The sequence below is a fragment of the Trachemys scripta genome, chromosome 9 (genome assembly GCF_013100865.1).
Source record: "Trachemys scripta elegans isolate TJP31775 chromosome 9, CAS_Tse_1.0, whole genome shotgun sequence".
Taxonomy (NCBI): domain Eukaryota; kingdom Metazoa; phylum Chordata; order Testudines; family Emydidae; genus Trachemys; species Trachemys scripta.
Window position 1 is genome coordinate 61,663,700 of NC_048306.1, and position 15,853 is coordinate 61,679,552.

The 15,853-nt window shown below is 40.3% G+C and overlaps 1 protein-coding gene across 3 annotated transcripts in view; it reads right to left on the reverse strand.

Moving 5' to 3' along the window:
- CAB39 (calcium binding protein 39) overlaps positions 1-15,702 on the reverse strand; it is a 59,821-nt gene extending 44,119 nt beyond the window's left edge. The window contains exons 1-2 of one of the 3 annotated variants that reach the window (XM_034781111.1): positions 15,435-15,702; positions 13,670-13,816 (exon numbers count right to left, since the gene is read on the reverse strand). The gene's annotated coding sequence lies outside the window, so the exon portion shown is untranslated. Of the gene's footprint in view, positions 1-13,669; positions 13,868-15,434 lie in introns of all 3 variants that reach the window. The other 2 variants (XM_034781112.1, XM_034781113.1) reach the window with 2 other exon arrangements.
- Between the last annotated feature and the right edge of the window lie 151 nt (positions 15,703-15,853).

Genomic DNA, 15,853 nt, shown 5'->3' on the forward strand with positions numbered 1-15,853 from the left:
AAAGTATCAAGAAATTTTATCTCTGCATTTTGTCCTGAGGTGACATGTTCCCAGTCAATATGGGGATAATTGAAATCCCCCACTATTATTGAGTTCTTAATTTTGATAGCATTTCATCATCACTCTCACATATGAAAAGCAAACTGGCAATTCAAAAATCTCAACAAGAAAGATGACCAACATCTACAATACACCACGCAATTTGAAAAGTTTACTTCAAAACTTTAATACTGTAATGCAAGTCACAGTAAAAGAAACTGGAAATTAGCCTTTCCAGGCAATTTATAATCTTGAAGATCTTTAATTTAGAAAATGTATCTGATTGTATCAGGAAAAAGCTTTGAGAATCAAAGGTCCCAATCTAAGAAAGAAAGTATTAAGAATAAAACCTTCCTCAAATGTGTTCTGTTTTTTATGATGTTTGGGAGCTTTTAAACTAGTAAGGGCAGCTTCTTTTAGCTACAGTAACCAAAGACTAGTCCTAGAAGCCTTCACAATTTCCTTAAGACGGGAGTCACAAAATCAGTGACATTAGGAATGGAAAAGATGTAGTAGACATCTTAGCCCATCCCATTGCCAAATACAGGTATCTACCTACAGTTAGGGGTTCCATTTTTGCTATTCTTTTCCTTGAATTATATGTTTATTTTAGGCACATTTTCAAGATGTATGTTCTGGGTATTATTGGTTAATTTTCTTTTTAAGAATTCCACAGCATTTCAATCAACATTTTCCTTTCAGATATAATTTTAATTTCAAAGACTGCTCTTTCACTAACACAGGAAAAGCTATATGCAACAAAACATGTTCAGTTCCTGTCTTTAAGTAAGAGGCATAATACTATAGCCAAAGTTGAAAAAAGAAAAAAAAAATGTTACTGTGAAAACTGACTTTGTGGTTATCAGTTAAATCCTAAACCCAGAAACTCTATACGTAGTGCTTTCTCCTTGTCCACCACTTTCTTCAGGATAGGGTTCTCAATGCGCAGCCAAATCAGCACACAGCTGCATCCCATGTGACATCCTCATGGCTATACGGTAGTATATATTGTGTGGATGCAGCCCACATAACACACAGAGCTGCATGTGCGGCCAACAATGGTAAATAGGTTGAGAACCAATGCTTCAGGGAGACTATTTGACAGCCTGTAGCTCTCACAGTAAAGGAATTTTTCCCAACATTCAACCTAAATTTTCTTAAGTTCATCCCAATATAGTTCTCCACACAGCTCATCTGAAAAATGACAGGGTCATTACTAGTATTTAAGAGAAGTAGGGTCACTTCAAGGAACAAACCAGATTAAGGCATGAAGCCTGAAAACCAACACTCTGGAGTGCTTAGGTCTTTGCAAGTTCGCAACTATGAAAACAATCTAAAAGAAAAAATATTGCATCAAAAGGGCTTGTCTACACTTACAACAGTGGAGCTGTATCACTGTAGCACTTAGTGAAGATGCTACCTACACCAACAGGAGACCTTCTCCTGTCAGCATAGGTACTCCATCTCCCCGAGAGGCAGTAGCTATGTCAACAGGAGAAGCCCTCCCATCAACATAGTGCTGTCTATACCGATGCTCAGAGGTGTGGATTTTCCACACCCCTGAGCGACACAGTTATACCAACGTACGTTGTAGTATAGACCAGGGCTTTGTATCAACATGTAAGTGAGACAACTCTGTGGCAAACCAGTCATGAAAAAAATTAACACTATAGAGCTGAAGATGCAGCTACTATATGACTAACACTGAACTAAGACTAGCTGAGACAGCAGATATGTTACAGCTGATATGTTAAAGCATAGTTTAATGCCTCCAGTTCTAACTACTTTTGTGCTTTTGCAAGAAAACACAGTCCCAGGGTATGTCTATGCTACAGTGGCATAGACAGACATGTGAAAATATAATGTAAAAATTAAAATAGCCATTCTGCGATTAACTTTTTCTCATCAACCCAAGATGTAGTTGACACTTGTAAAATGAAATTGACAAACTGACTGAGCTTAGTACATAATTTAAGGATGACATATTTCCACATATTTCCTTTGAAAGGAACATTTCATTGGAAGTAATATACTGATTCATATAGGAAGCAAGAGACAGTAGTTGACGTATAAGTTTCTATTCTCAGACTTGGAGTCATGGCCCTGCCAATACCATGAAATCCTTCTATCCACTTGTCATTGCCCTTGCTCAGTGAAGAGAACAGAAATGGCAAACTGGTCAATTAAATTTTGCTTTGTTTTTAAGCAGAGTCCCTTATCCAAAATTAGGAGTGGCTGTACAGACTCTGCTTGCTGAATCTACCCTTGGGATCATATGATATCTCAGGTAGCAGCTTTGCTTTCCAGCAAATGTTGTATTTTTGCCTCACACCCTAGATCCAAAAACATAGTATCCCACATATTCCATAAACCAGTTACTAGCGGATCCATTATATTATGAAAATGGAGTTATCCATCTGGCTCGTCATCAAATAGAAATACCAATTCCTCAGCCAATTCTAGAGGAAGGACGCAAGAACGATGAAGGAGGCAGGAGGAAAATTTCCAACAGGTGAGAAGACATGATGAGATCAACTTTCTGCTCAGATCAGCAGAGCTCAGACACTGGTAATGGGTAACTGTTCCTCTGCCCTGAGACTTCTTACAGATAAGGTCCTAAAAGATACTTTACTTCCCCCTATTCATCAGAATCTACACCATGAGAGAGTATGACACTCACAAAAGCCACTGCCAACAATATGCCTATGACATTTGGTTCTGTATCTCATTTTCCAAAGATGCAACTAATGCCATTAAAATGTTATAATACTTACAAGAAATCACCTCCTGGATGAAAAGCAGCTGTTTCAAATGGAATCCAAACAAGATTGAAGTGATACTGATCAGATGGAAGAACACACACCAAGCAACTAGCCAGGAGGCTACCCCACTTCTTCCACTAAAGCTCTGTGCCTGGCTTGCCTCATCACTGAGCCTAGACCCTTTAGACAATTAGCAGGCTAAGAAGAATACCAGGACTGTAAAAAGGAGGGTGAACCCCTGACTGTGGGGGGGAGGCCATCCCACTGCTGAACAGTTCCTGCCCAGGGATGGCTCCCACACTTCTGACTAGTGAGTGAGCGAGCGGGGCCATGATAGCAAAGCTGCAGAGGGCTCCTTGCATAGCTGAAGGGCCAATGATATCCAATCCCTGCAGGTGCAACATGTGAGAAAGGTTGCAGACCTGGTGGGACAAAGCAGAGATCTCTGGCACCCTTAGTTGATGCGTGACAGAGTGGGGTCTGCGACCGTGGGGCTGAAAAGGGCTTCCTGCACAGCCAGTGACACCTGATCCCTGCAGGAAGGACAACTATTACCAAATGGGTCCCCCCCCACCCCATTTCAGTGTGTCAGCTGAAATCTATGTTTACAGGCAGTTACTGATTAAACTCAAATCCTGCCAAGCCTACTTATCAGCTAGTGTGCCAATGACAAAAAAAAAAAAGCCTTCTTTCACCTCCATTTTGCTAAGAAACTTTGCTCTTTTTTCCCATATTAGGACCTGGCCACAGTGATCCATATCTTTGTCACCTGCAGGCTAGATTACTGTAATTCTCTATATCTAAAGGTGATATGAAAATAATGCAAAAACACCAACTTGTACAGAATGTGCCCTATATTCTAGTCCCTCAACTGTCTCGCAGTCTGCTTCCACTATCATTTCAAATCCTTCTCTTCAAAGACATTGCAACGGGGCCAATTGCCTCCCAAGAACCCTCCTGTGGACAGGGTACTCTGCCTCAGTTTCCTCTTTTCAATTCAAAAACTCACAAAAGGCTTTCATGAGTTCAGAATAATTCAAGCAGCCGCTCCTAGGCCTTGTAGGCCTCTCCTAGCTGGATTCTGCAAGATCTCTCTTTTGTAGTAAATGTTCTGGTCATGTTAAAAAAAAAAAAAAAAAATCCTACCCAAAGCAGAGCTTCCTGTAACCAGGGCCAGGAAAAAAGCTGAAGACTTCACAAAGTCCACTAGGGACCTTGTCATGCCAATCAATCTGGAAGTCACTCAGATACTCACTGATGGACCACTACAAACACTTGAAATGGACTGATAGTGTAAACTTTCTGGAATGCCAGATATTTTACTAAAACCACAAAAGAAAAATTTCCTTTTCTTCTGACAAAATCTGTTGGAGACTGAATCTCTTCCTCACAGAGTCTTTTACTGGAAAAGCTCCCTTTCATATTCTTCTGAGCACTATGGCTCCAGTCCAGTTGAGAAATGGTTGTATTACAATTTAGTAGAAAGAGTTTGTTAAATTGCCATTTTGGCTGGCGTGTGGATCCGCACCAACAACCTATTCAGAGTGGCTCATGAAAGATTAAAGTTACTCCACTGGGATTCAGAAGAGAGAGTTTCACAAGTTACATTATCTTACCTTCTAGAATACTGAATATCATCAGAGCCAGAACTGAAATGAATCAGCCAACTCTATGGTGAAAGGGGAGAGAAAATATTATTTGATTCTATTGTAAATTCTCAGGGTAAGTGAAATGGAAGCAGGAAAGGCACAGCAAAGGTAGAGATGGCTATGGTGGGCTGTATACACATCAGTAATTCTAAATCTGTTCTACCCTTGCACCACTCTTTTCTCTTCTGAGACCAATAGACTTCCTTGCTATGAACCACCATCACTGGAAAAGATGCTGCTCTGTCTCTGATAAAGACAGAAACATTTAGGAAAGACCAAAAGAGTGGATCTTAGAAAAATGTCACACACCAAAAGTTGAGAACTCCAACTTCATGTCAGATCACCCTAGCGTTCCCAAAAAGTTCACTATACCCAAGTATTTACTGCAAAATAACTGCACACCTTGCATCTTAAAGAGCATTCCATTCTATGTAGAATGGTAGTTTGAGGGAAGGACTGACATCAACAGATAATGTAAAAAAATTGCCTTTCAACTGATTACTTATATCAGGGGTCAGCAACCTTTCAGAAGTGGTGTGCTGAGTCTTCATTTATTCACTCTAATTTAAGGTTTCACATGCCAGTAATACATTTTAACATTTTTAGAAGGTCTCTTTCTATCAGTCTATAATATATAACTAAACTATTGTTGTATGTAAAGTAAATAAGGTTTTTAAAATGTTTAAGAAGCTTCATTAAAAATTAAATTAAAATACGGACCGGTGGCCAGGACCTAGGTAGTGTGAGTGCCACTGAAAATCAGCTCGAATGCCGCCTTTGGCATGTGTGCCATAGGTTGCCTACCCCTGACTTATATACACACACATATCCGGCATCCTGAAAGGACTTCAGCAACTCACTGTCTCGCCAATCTCTTAGTTTTCTTAGGGCCATATTTCTTTCTTCAAATCCTTTAAGCAGAATTACCTGAGACAAGTACAAGTTGGCAAAAGTAGCCTTTTGTCCTGTTTGCTCTTGCCAACTGATGATCCGTTGGCAAGAACAAATGGTACAAATGCCCAGTTTTGCCAAAAAAGTTGGGACATCCAGGGCAGGGCTTAAAAATGGGACATATAGTCACCCCAGGTTGTTTCAAGAGCCGCCCTGACAGCTCTTACCACAGCTCAGCTTCCAGCCAGACCAGGCAGCAGAGCCTTGGGGGGAAGGGGAGGAGCAGGGGGCAAATGTTCCACCTCTCAAAGTTAATCAGTCTTGGAACTCCAGTAACTTCCCAGCTGCTGATGAAGCTGGCTCATTACAGTAGAAGGTCTACAATAACTTCTCCCCCATTTAACAGCATACATTTTCCAAAGTTTACTTCCCTTCTGCAATGATGTGCAGAAAATTTGAGGTCTATCAGGGTTCTCTCTCTTATGGAAGAGGGGTTTTTTTTGTTGTTGTTTTTTAAATGGAGATATCCCATCTCCTAGAACTGGAAGGGATCTTGAAAGGTCATTGAGTCCAGCCCCCTGCCTTCACTAGCAGGACCAAGTACTGATTTTGCCCCAGATTCCTAAGTGGCCCCCTCAAGGACTGAACTCACAACCGTGGGTTTAGCAGGCCAATGCTCAAACCACTGAGCTATCTCCCCCATGCCCTCCCTGGGTTGCAGGGAAAAGGATACTCAAAGCCTTAAAATCTCAAATTGTGATTTTTTTTCCAGTTTATACTTAATTTCTAGGCATAGCCTAACTTCACCAAACTACCTAAACAATCTTTGTGTTTATTAGAGTGGTTTTAAAGTCATAACAAATGGAAACTGGATGCAATGTTAACTATAAAGTGCTTGCATGGCTCTAATATAGCTTCCACTTACAAAATTTAATACATTTTAAATATTACTCAATTTCAATTATAGGTTAATATTGGATATTGATGTTTCAATGTAGTGCTTTTCTAAGAGATTATAAATATGAATAATTTTTAGAGCAACACCTATTTACAAAGCTCTAGCATATTTTTAAGAAGGTACTTCAAGTTTAGGTCAGTAGAAGTGATAGATCAGTGCTGTGTTTGAAAGGTACAAATTTAGGATCTTGAGTCCAACAATTGCTATCATTTCTTCACTCGCCACCATCTCTGTCCCTGAAGGCTTACCTCAGTTCTCTCAATTCACTAAAAGAGCTTTCATTTGATAATTTGCACAGTATGCCTCAAAATACATTCTAGAAATAAGTCTTCTCAAAACCCATTTTTAAAGAATTTCACAAGCCTTATTCTATTCTGCTTACAGATTTCATGATGGAATTGTATCTGTGCAAATACTTATGTAGTATGCAACTAATAGTTTATTCTCCCTAAAAGAAATTCCGTATCTGACAGACAGCTTTCATTGTAATTTGAGGAAAAGGTAACTCATGGAAAGGAAAATAGTTAAATACAATGGTAGCCATTAGTTTTAATAAACATATCTTGCTTAGAGTGGAGCCTGCAGATTCTTGTGTGATAGGACAAGTTATCTTAATAGTTAGGACTAACTGTAAGATAGACATGTATCGCCTATACATTTAGAAGGGTGTCTATGCATTTAAAAATCATCAGTAAACAGAAGCATGGAGCTTTAATTTCAGTTTGGTCCATCAATTTCTTGTCTGACTGTAAATTTCATTCTGTTTCTGCCACTAAAAATAAGCTTGGGTAAGAGCAGAGACAATATTGCACTAATAAGGATTTTGCATGACTTTCTTGCTAAGGCAAGGCAGCATGTATGGAATACCACATGAAAGTGCAAGTTTAGAGGAATCTTACACCTTATTTGAACACTCACAAAATCGAGGAGAACGGAGAGAACCAGAAAGTGACATGCACTACCTAATCTATAAACCTTCAATCTAAAATATTAACCTCAGCCTTCATTTCCAGCAATCACCCTACCACAGAAAGATATTTTGATCAGCTCCAACATTCCAGACAGATAAACATGAAAAACTAGCAGCATTTTTGTTAGCTGCATCTCCAAACGTCTTCTGTTCTATCACATCATTTGAAATCTGCTATTGCAATTATTTGATAGGCAATTTTCAACCAAGTTTTATTATATTATAGTGAAGGTTGGCTGTAAGACTTTCTGTAAGACTATGTTTTCACTGGAGACAGTTTCAGGCTGAAAAAGCACAAGGGGGGTTGAATTAAGATTGTACCGGCAATACCACTTCTGCCATTTGCTAACTTCTGAGTGCTTGCCTTTGCATTCCTAATGTTCTTTTAATGCAGCTCTGTGTGTCAAGTACAAAATGCGATAGTCTAGATCATATCCCCTATGGACATTACCTACAGCTCCCCATACACAATTCTGAATTATTGCCAAGCTCTGCTCGAGAAAAATTTAGGACTGGAATGGCAGGTGTTGCAGGTTCGGAGTGCAATGCATTGGTAAGGTGTGTTGAAAAGCTTCTCAGTGCCAGTTTGTGTTTTACTCAGTTTAAGACCATGTTAATTCCTTACTTAAAAGCAGAGGTGATGCTTGGGGGGTGGGGGGAAATGCAGGGTCACGTGCCCCACCTCATCCCAGATTGCTGTTTGGCTTGTATTGAGCATGCTCAGTAACACTGCTGAAGCTGGCTGTCCTCACTCTGCCCTGCCCTTCCTCCTCCCCCTCCCCCCGCCCAGTATCAGAAGACTTGGGCTGTCTCTGCTTAAAAGAGAAAGAAAATCACTCACATTTTAGAAACAAATCTGAATTATATTCTGTAAGTGAAGCATATTTTATTAAGGATGATATTCCATAAGGTACAGATATTAAATACAGGTATATTTTATAAGCTATAACAGGTTATTAGCTTTTCCTTACTGTAGGCTTTGATGCCTTCCTTTAAAAGGAAAGAGAACTAGTACGTGGAGGGGTGCATGTATTGTTTTCATCTGACTATGTCATTGCATTTTAGTTCCTATATACAATTGCAGCAGCAACTATATAGAAACTGCTTAGTCACATCTACAGTCAGAGATTCCATCGCAGCAGGATGTACTGAAGTACTGTCAGCACACGTATCTACATAGTAATCACTATATGAAACCTTACTAATAGTTCCATTTCAGGGGGGTTTGGCGGGGGAATGATGGGGGGCGAGGGAGGGGATTTTTTGTGTCTCCTCTGCACTTCCAAACACGAATACTAGAAAGAACCTATCAGCCAGAGGACCAGGGCTTGAAAAATCCATTCATCTATAGAAAGTAGCAAGCATTCTCAGGTGAGCTATTGGATCAAATTAGTAAAGAAAAAAGCAATACTGAAGATGACTGAAGCCTCGGGAAGACAGAAAAGTATCCTTTTATATTTGAAAGGTTCTCTATAGTTATAAAGACTAAAATACATTTTTCTTTTAAAAAGTGTAAACAAGTTCTGCAGAAATTTATTTTGTTAGATTTAAATTGATTGTGTAGGCCCCACTACTGGCCAGAGAAAGATTTCTACTCACCAATGGCAATTGGAGATTTCATGCTCTAAATTTCCAAGAATATCTGTTTTCATAATTTTTATGAAATAAATAATAATCATAATAATCAGTTTTGATAATTTGCCTTAATATAGGTATCAATAGAGATTTACATATCTACCCACTAAACAAATCTGTGAAGATGTGAAACTGGTTGAACTTGTATGGAAATAAATGTATTATTCCCCCACAAATATTCATCCTCAACACACTAGAAAAGTAGACATTTTAAGCCCTTTATTGAGTCTCAGTTCTACTGTTTCCTAAGTACGCTCCTTTATTAAGAGTTTGAAATCTATTTTTCCATTAGTTAACTAACAAACCGCTGGTCACACTTCCTTTAGTAACAAAATGAACTACTTTAATATTTGTTAGCATTGCTGATAAGAAGTGATATACAACAGGGCGGTAACCAAAAGCACTAAAGTTACCCTTTATTTTACATATGGAGTAATTTGTGTACAGAACACAAAGAAAAATGCACTCAAAAACATTTTAAGATTAATTTTAAGAATTCAATCTAGCCAAAGAAGGTAGTTTTTTTACACTTAGAAAAATCTCTTACTACTCCGTTCTCTGAGTCCCACTGCTCTCAACTGATATGTTTAAATATCTTTGTACTAAATATAAGTTTTCAGTTTTCTGAAACAACTAAAAAATGCTAAATTAAACTTTTCAGCAGAGACTTTAATGGGGGGAAAAACAACATAACACACTTAATGTGCTTTTAAAAATAACTTGCCATCAAAGCTGACATTTTATTGGAAGATTATAATGTTACCATTACATGGACAGGTGAGCTACAGTGTTAGGTATTTCCTCAAAAAAATGTCATTCCCCTTTTTACAGGTTTTCAAGAGGTAACTAAGTTTGAATTATATCCAAAGACCACACACTTTTTTGCATGTTTAAAATCTATCGGTCAGGACACTTTTATAATGCTCTATGAACACATAGGGTACTAGCTAAAACACTCAAAACTGTGGAATCTGAATGTAGGTTGAAGTACTTATTTAAAATAAGAAAATTACTTCCTGAATTGAGGTTGCTTAAAAAAAAAAAAAGTTGCAATTGTTTCTGAGGAATGAAAATGGTTATTCCTGGACACACTGAATGTGTATCTGCTTCCTGTTTGGTTCATTCCTAATTCATCTCTTTATACAAGGTATTTGAATAGGTGATAAGTTAATACGTTATTTCATTATGAGGTAATATAGGGAGAGAGTGCAAATTTGTTTAGATACAGAGGTACCCAACTCAAATGACTCCAATTTAAGTTATTGGAATCTCAATAACTTTTTAAATTTAGGCCATTTATTTAGGTATCCAAATACAGCAAACTAACTTTAGGCACCCATGTATTAAACAGTTGGCCCAGGTTATTAAGGCAAGCCAATACAACATCACCTTACTCACCTTTATTTTTGGTGTGTTTCTTATTATGCTTTCCTCCTTCCTATTAGAGTAGAACTAAGTTTCATTAACACAGAGACAACTCTTAGTGTACAACAGGTACAACGTAAGTGTTACTATGAGGTTTGAAGAGATAGTGGGGGCAATTAAAACATTCATAATATTGTGCACAGAGAGTTAGGTGCCTAACCAAATAGGTAATTTTCAAAAATAATTCTCTTACTCAAATAATGCATGCTCTGGTGCATCTAAGAAAAATATCAAGCTTTGCATGCATATATGTATATGTGTGTGTTTTAGCCACAGCAATGTATGGCGGAAGATAATATAGCAGGGGAAAATTAGGTGTTTTTATGGATTCAAGTTAGATACAAAGGACACCCACACTAAAATCAAACCAAGCTTTCACTCCTGGATAGCAAATCCTGTAGTCAGGATTGCTATTATATCTGGTATTAAAATGTAAATTAGCGAGAAGAGTGATTAAACATGACATCACTTGGTCCATATTCATTCTGCAATTTCCTTATAGAAATTTGCAAGATGTTTTTAACTACTGTATATACTCGATCATAAGGCTATTCGTTTATAAGCTGACACCCCCAAGAGGGATAAGTAAAAATGGAAATTTTTTTATGACCCATTCATAAGCCGACCCTATAGTTCAGGGGTGTAACCTTTGCAAACTTTGACAGAACCGGGGGGTCAGGGGAGTAACCCCTGTGACCACCCCCCAGATGACCCCACCCGTAGCCTGGGACCCCCACACTCTCCCCATCCCTTCCCACCTTATCTGGGGAGGGCTAGGGGAGGATGTCTCTGGCCTGGCTGGAGCTGCTCCGGCAGGCTGGGCAACGCGGTCACAGCCTGCTCCGGTGGGCCAGACCAGGCGGTGCGGCCGCAGCATGTTCCAGCGTGCTCCGGCGGGCAGGGCAGCACGGCCAGAGCCTGCTCTTGGGGGCAGGGCCGAGTGGCCCGACTGCAGCCTGCCAGCCCTGGAGCTGCAGCTGCTTCGGAGGCTGGGGGGGAGAACAGCGTGCCCAGAAGTGGAGAGATTCTGGCCCTGCCTCTTCCCTTCTGGCTGTGCTGCCTCTCCTTGCTCCCTCTGTTGGGAGAGGGGCTGTGTCCCATCTCTCCTTCTCTATACCCATTCATAAGCCGACCCCCTTCTCTGGTGCTTCCCTTTTTTAGTAAAAAAAAAAAAAAAAAAATCGGCTTATGAATGAGTACATATGATATTCTATATTTGAAAGTCAAGATGTGATTTTGCTTTGTACATACACCATGCAAAATAAAAGTTCTGGAGTCTGAGCACAGCTGACAGTGTTACTGGCTGCTCTGCAACTATTACTATTAATTTTTTAGTGCAGACAATGATAAAACCTTATTCTTGTTAGTAAAAACAGCAGAGAAGTCTTGGAAAAGATCTTCAGAATAAATATGTGCAATCATAACGTGTTCTCAATAATCACTCTTTTAACCTTAACCACATTAAAATATCATTACCAGAATTCTACTTATGGCAGAAAATTCTCTTAATTTACCTACACTTTATGAAACCCAGAAGTGTACTACAGAGCTTACTAAGTTTTAAAGAGAGGATCCTAAATAAAAGTTTAGCTGTAAGTCCTCGATATACTTAAAACATAAGTTATTCGGCTCTGGATCTAATTCTATTATACATAAATAGTAATCCCTTCCCCCCCACCACCCCAAAAAAAAACCAAAACACCCTTTCATGATTTAGAATGACCTCTGTGGAGGGGTTACAGCCTACTAATTTTAGCCTTCAAAAAGATCTTGAAGAACCAAACAGACAGTGCACAATACACAGCACCATAAAACTAAGGTCTAGTTTGACTAGCACCAGTTACCTAATGAGAAGCTACAGAATAACTTTGATGACAATGGGAAAGATCAATGTCATTCCCCTCCTGAATAAACATTTTACAATAGCAATCAGGGAATTCCAAGCGGTGGAGTTTTCTTGACATATTTACACCCCATTCGGAATACACTTTTGTCTGGGCCTAGTTTATAATGTTACCAGAAATGTAAGATAAGATACAATCTCATCTTATGCTGGGGTACTTTATCTACTAAGAGAGAAATCCTAAACTATCATCATGCTACCAACAAGATTACAGTACAGTTCACCAAAAAAAAGAAAATCTTAAGAACAACTGTATGCTGGCTGACAGGCTCAATCACTTCTCATGTCACAAGACTATTACTGAACTAAATGTAAAAAACAATTATCTTATAATAGCAAGTCAGTGACAGACAATCTTACAAGCACAAGTAGGGCTGTGGGACTTTTTTTGTGATTTTTATTTTTAAAGATCAGGTAAGTTTTGTACTATTATACAGGAAGTCTAAATAAATTGTCAAATGGTACTTCTGATACTAATAACTAATTTGCTTATTCTAATTTACACATTATTATTTTGTTAAACCCCTCTAACTAGAAAAGCCATACATAAATACACATCAATATGTATTATAAAGAAAATATATATTGTTTTGATCCCATCTGTTAAATGAGAAACTTTCTGTATTTAAAAGTGAACTAAAGTATATTTTTGGCTCTGAATAGCTCAGAGTATTATTGCATTTCTTCTGTAACAGTTTATGACCTCATAAACACCTAAACACTATAAAGAGATGCATTTCCTGATGATACCCTAAACTGCTGCAAGGAAAAACATAGGACTCTGCATTGGAGTTTTTGAAAAGTAAGTAAAAATATTAATAATTTTCAAATATTTTGTTGTAAATGGCATAGTTCCTTTTTAGATCCACATTTTACATAATTATTTTTAAAAGATTATATGTCTCTTGCCTTAAAGAAGTTGAAAAGTGGCAAAGCCACAGTTTAATCTTTTTCCTTGCACTGGCTGTGCTAATTAATTAATGTCATTTTCTTAAGGTAAAATACAGGTTTTAAATAAATTTCCAACTAGGTTACCATTTTTTCACAGAAATAAAGATTAGTTAAAAAAGCCAAAATGTACCCTTAGACAAAACTAGATGAAAAAAATTCCCTTCCACAAAAATGTTAGGTCACATTAGATTTTAGGGGAGCACTTTGCAAAGTAAAGGCCCAGTCCTGCCAAGTTACTCTCACACCCCAAAGTTATTCCTGCATAGAGTCCTACTACGACTATAGGATCAGGCCCTAGTGCTGGAAATTGTCACATTAGAAGATTTTACTATATTATATATCTATATACATACACACACACACACACACGAGTCAGTCTCCTGTAATATAAAGATATAAATAAATATCAAAAAGCATGTAACCAAATTAGAGGTGAATACTGTGGTGTCCTAACCAAATTCTAACTTAGGTAATTAGTTTGCCTACCTAAAATTCTCCCTGTGGTTTCATTTGGAAACAGTATTCTTCTTCAGTTCCATCCTAAAATGTTGTGCAGTGTTGCTGTGCGTTGTTAAACAGTAGCCGTTTTACATCCCAGAAGTGGCTCCATTTCAGTGATGGATGAAGTGGTCCCTGTTATAGTTTGTATATCAATTCGTTAAGTTTGTAAAGCATTTGAGGAACCTTCAGGATGAAAGGCACCATACAAATTAAATATAAACAACATTAGTTCTCATTCAACCTCTTCAGAATAGTCCTAAAACCAATCCACACATACAAAGCAATTCAAGATGTGCACAGAGCTAGATCACCGGTAAAAGCTAAAAACCTCTCAATTAATAACTGCTAAAATCTAAAACAAATTTGTAATCAAATGTCCTAGATTCAGATCTGTTAATTTGAAAGGGACTGAGCATTCCAAGTAAAGGTGATTATCAGCCTCAATCATGGGTTCCATTTGGGGCTGAACTCTTAAAAAATTACCAAACATTTCCCTAAATTTTACTGAATAATATCAGCTTTGCGAGCTAACAAACAGCAATTCTGCAGCCTACAAAGTGATAAAACAAGCAAATAATTACTTTAAATGTATTGACTGAAAGTGTTAATGGAAATTTGCTGTGATTTCATGGCACTTAATTTTTCATTTATTTTCTCTGTGTCCAAGAAGTCAATTAAGTCAGTTCACAAGCAGGAAGGAGCGAACAGTCCTATCAGCCCAGGAAAAAATTTTTACCCAATGTGTCAGGATGCGAGGGGGCTTTGCCCCTTTCTATCACCTGCCCTTGCAGCATTCCCGAGCTCAACCCCACTATTTACTATTTCAGTACAAAGCAACTAAAAAAAAAAAAAATAGGCCCTGGCCTTGTTAGCTATACATATTAGAACAGCCCAACTACTGAAAGGCCTCATTTATCTTTTGTATATTGGCCTACTCTGGGCCTCTGTGTGGTGCACTTTTGCAAAGGTGAAGTCACTTATACTATTCTTTTTCCTCATCATTACTGCCCTGGGAGATCAACTCACTAGCAAGACCACTAATTTCCCCTCATTTAGACAACAATTCATACTCCTAATTAATTCATACTCCACAGCTAAAAACGTGAAGCATATCCTGGTCTCATTAAGACAGATCATTTTCTCACAAGACACTGACAAGCAGATTTTTGTCTCCACTGGTTTTGTAACAGGAAGTTTGTTCAAACCCCAGATCCGAAGAGGAAACAATGCGTGTCAACATCAAGCCACGACAGAAGGAGCAGCAGCTAGTGAGGCATGGAGACCCTCCCCGCGATATTTGTCCTCAAACTGAAGACACAGAACTGGCTCTCTGGGCCTGCCCCTACAGAGGCTGAGTTGGGGGAGGCGAGAGGAGAGCCCGTGCCCAGATCTCCTTTGGGCAGAGCCAGGTGAAGTTCCTCACTCAGATACTCAGGAAGGAAAAGACCAGAGAGACCTTCACACCAGCCTCCCCCGCTCCCCACCACGGGGCCTAGGGTGGGGAGGAGCAGATCTTCACAGGAGCCTCCCCCTTTCCCCAATCCCCGCAGGGCCTAAGGGGGGAGGGGCGGGGGACTCCACATCAGCCCCCCGCACCTCCGCGGGGCCTAAGGGGCGGAGAAGAGGCGCCAGACGCTCCTGTCCTCAGGGGCTCCAACAGCCCCACTCCGCCGCCTCTCCCGGCCCGGGCCCGCGCTCGGCGGCAGAGCCCAGCCGGAGCGGAGGAGCTACGGCGGCGGCGCGTCGGTACCTTCGCTCGGCTGCCGATGAGGCGGCGCGGACGGGGCCTGGCGGCAGCTGCCTCCCTCCTCTCAGGGTCGGGTCCGCGGCCGGGCGGCGGGTCGCTAGCGTCTCTGGCTGTGCCCGCTCCCACCCTGGCGCTCTGGAGGAGGCGCACGACGCGAGACGCTGCCTGACGGTCTCTCGCTCGCCCCCTCCCCCGCCCCGCGGTGCTGCGCAGCGGCCCTTCCCCGCCCTGCAGCTGCGGCGGCGGCGGCGGCCTGCGCCCAGCTCCCCGCCTCGGCCGCTCTGCTGCCCCCGGCGGCGCGGCGGGATCAGCACCGCCACCGCCCTCCCGGCTCCTGCGGCCGCTCCCAGCTTCCACCCCCGCCCCGCGGCTGCTCTGCTCGGCCCTCGGCAACAGGAACGGGCCCCTCCAGCCCAGCGGCC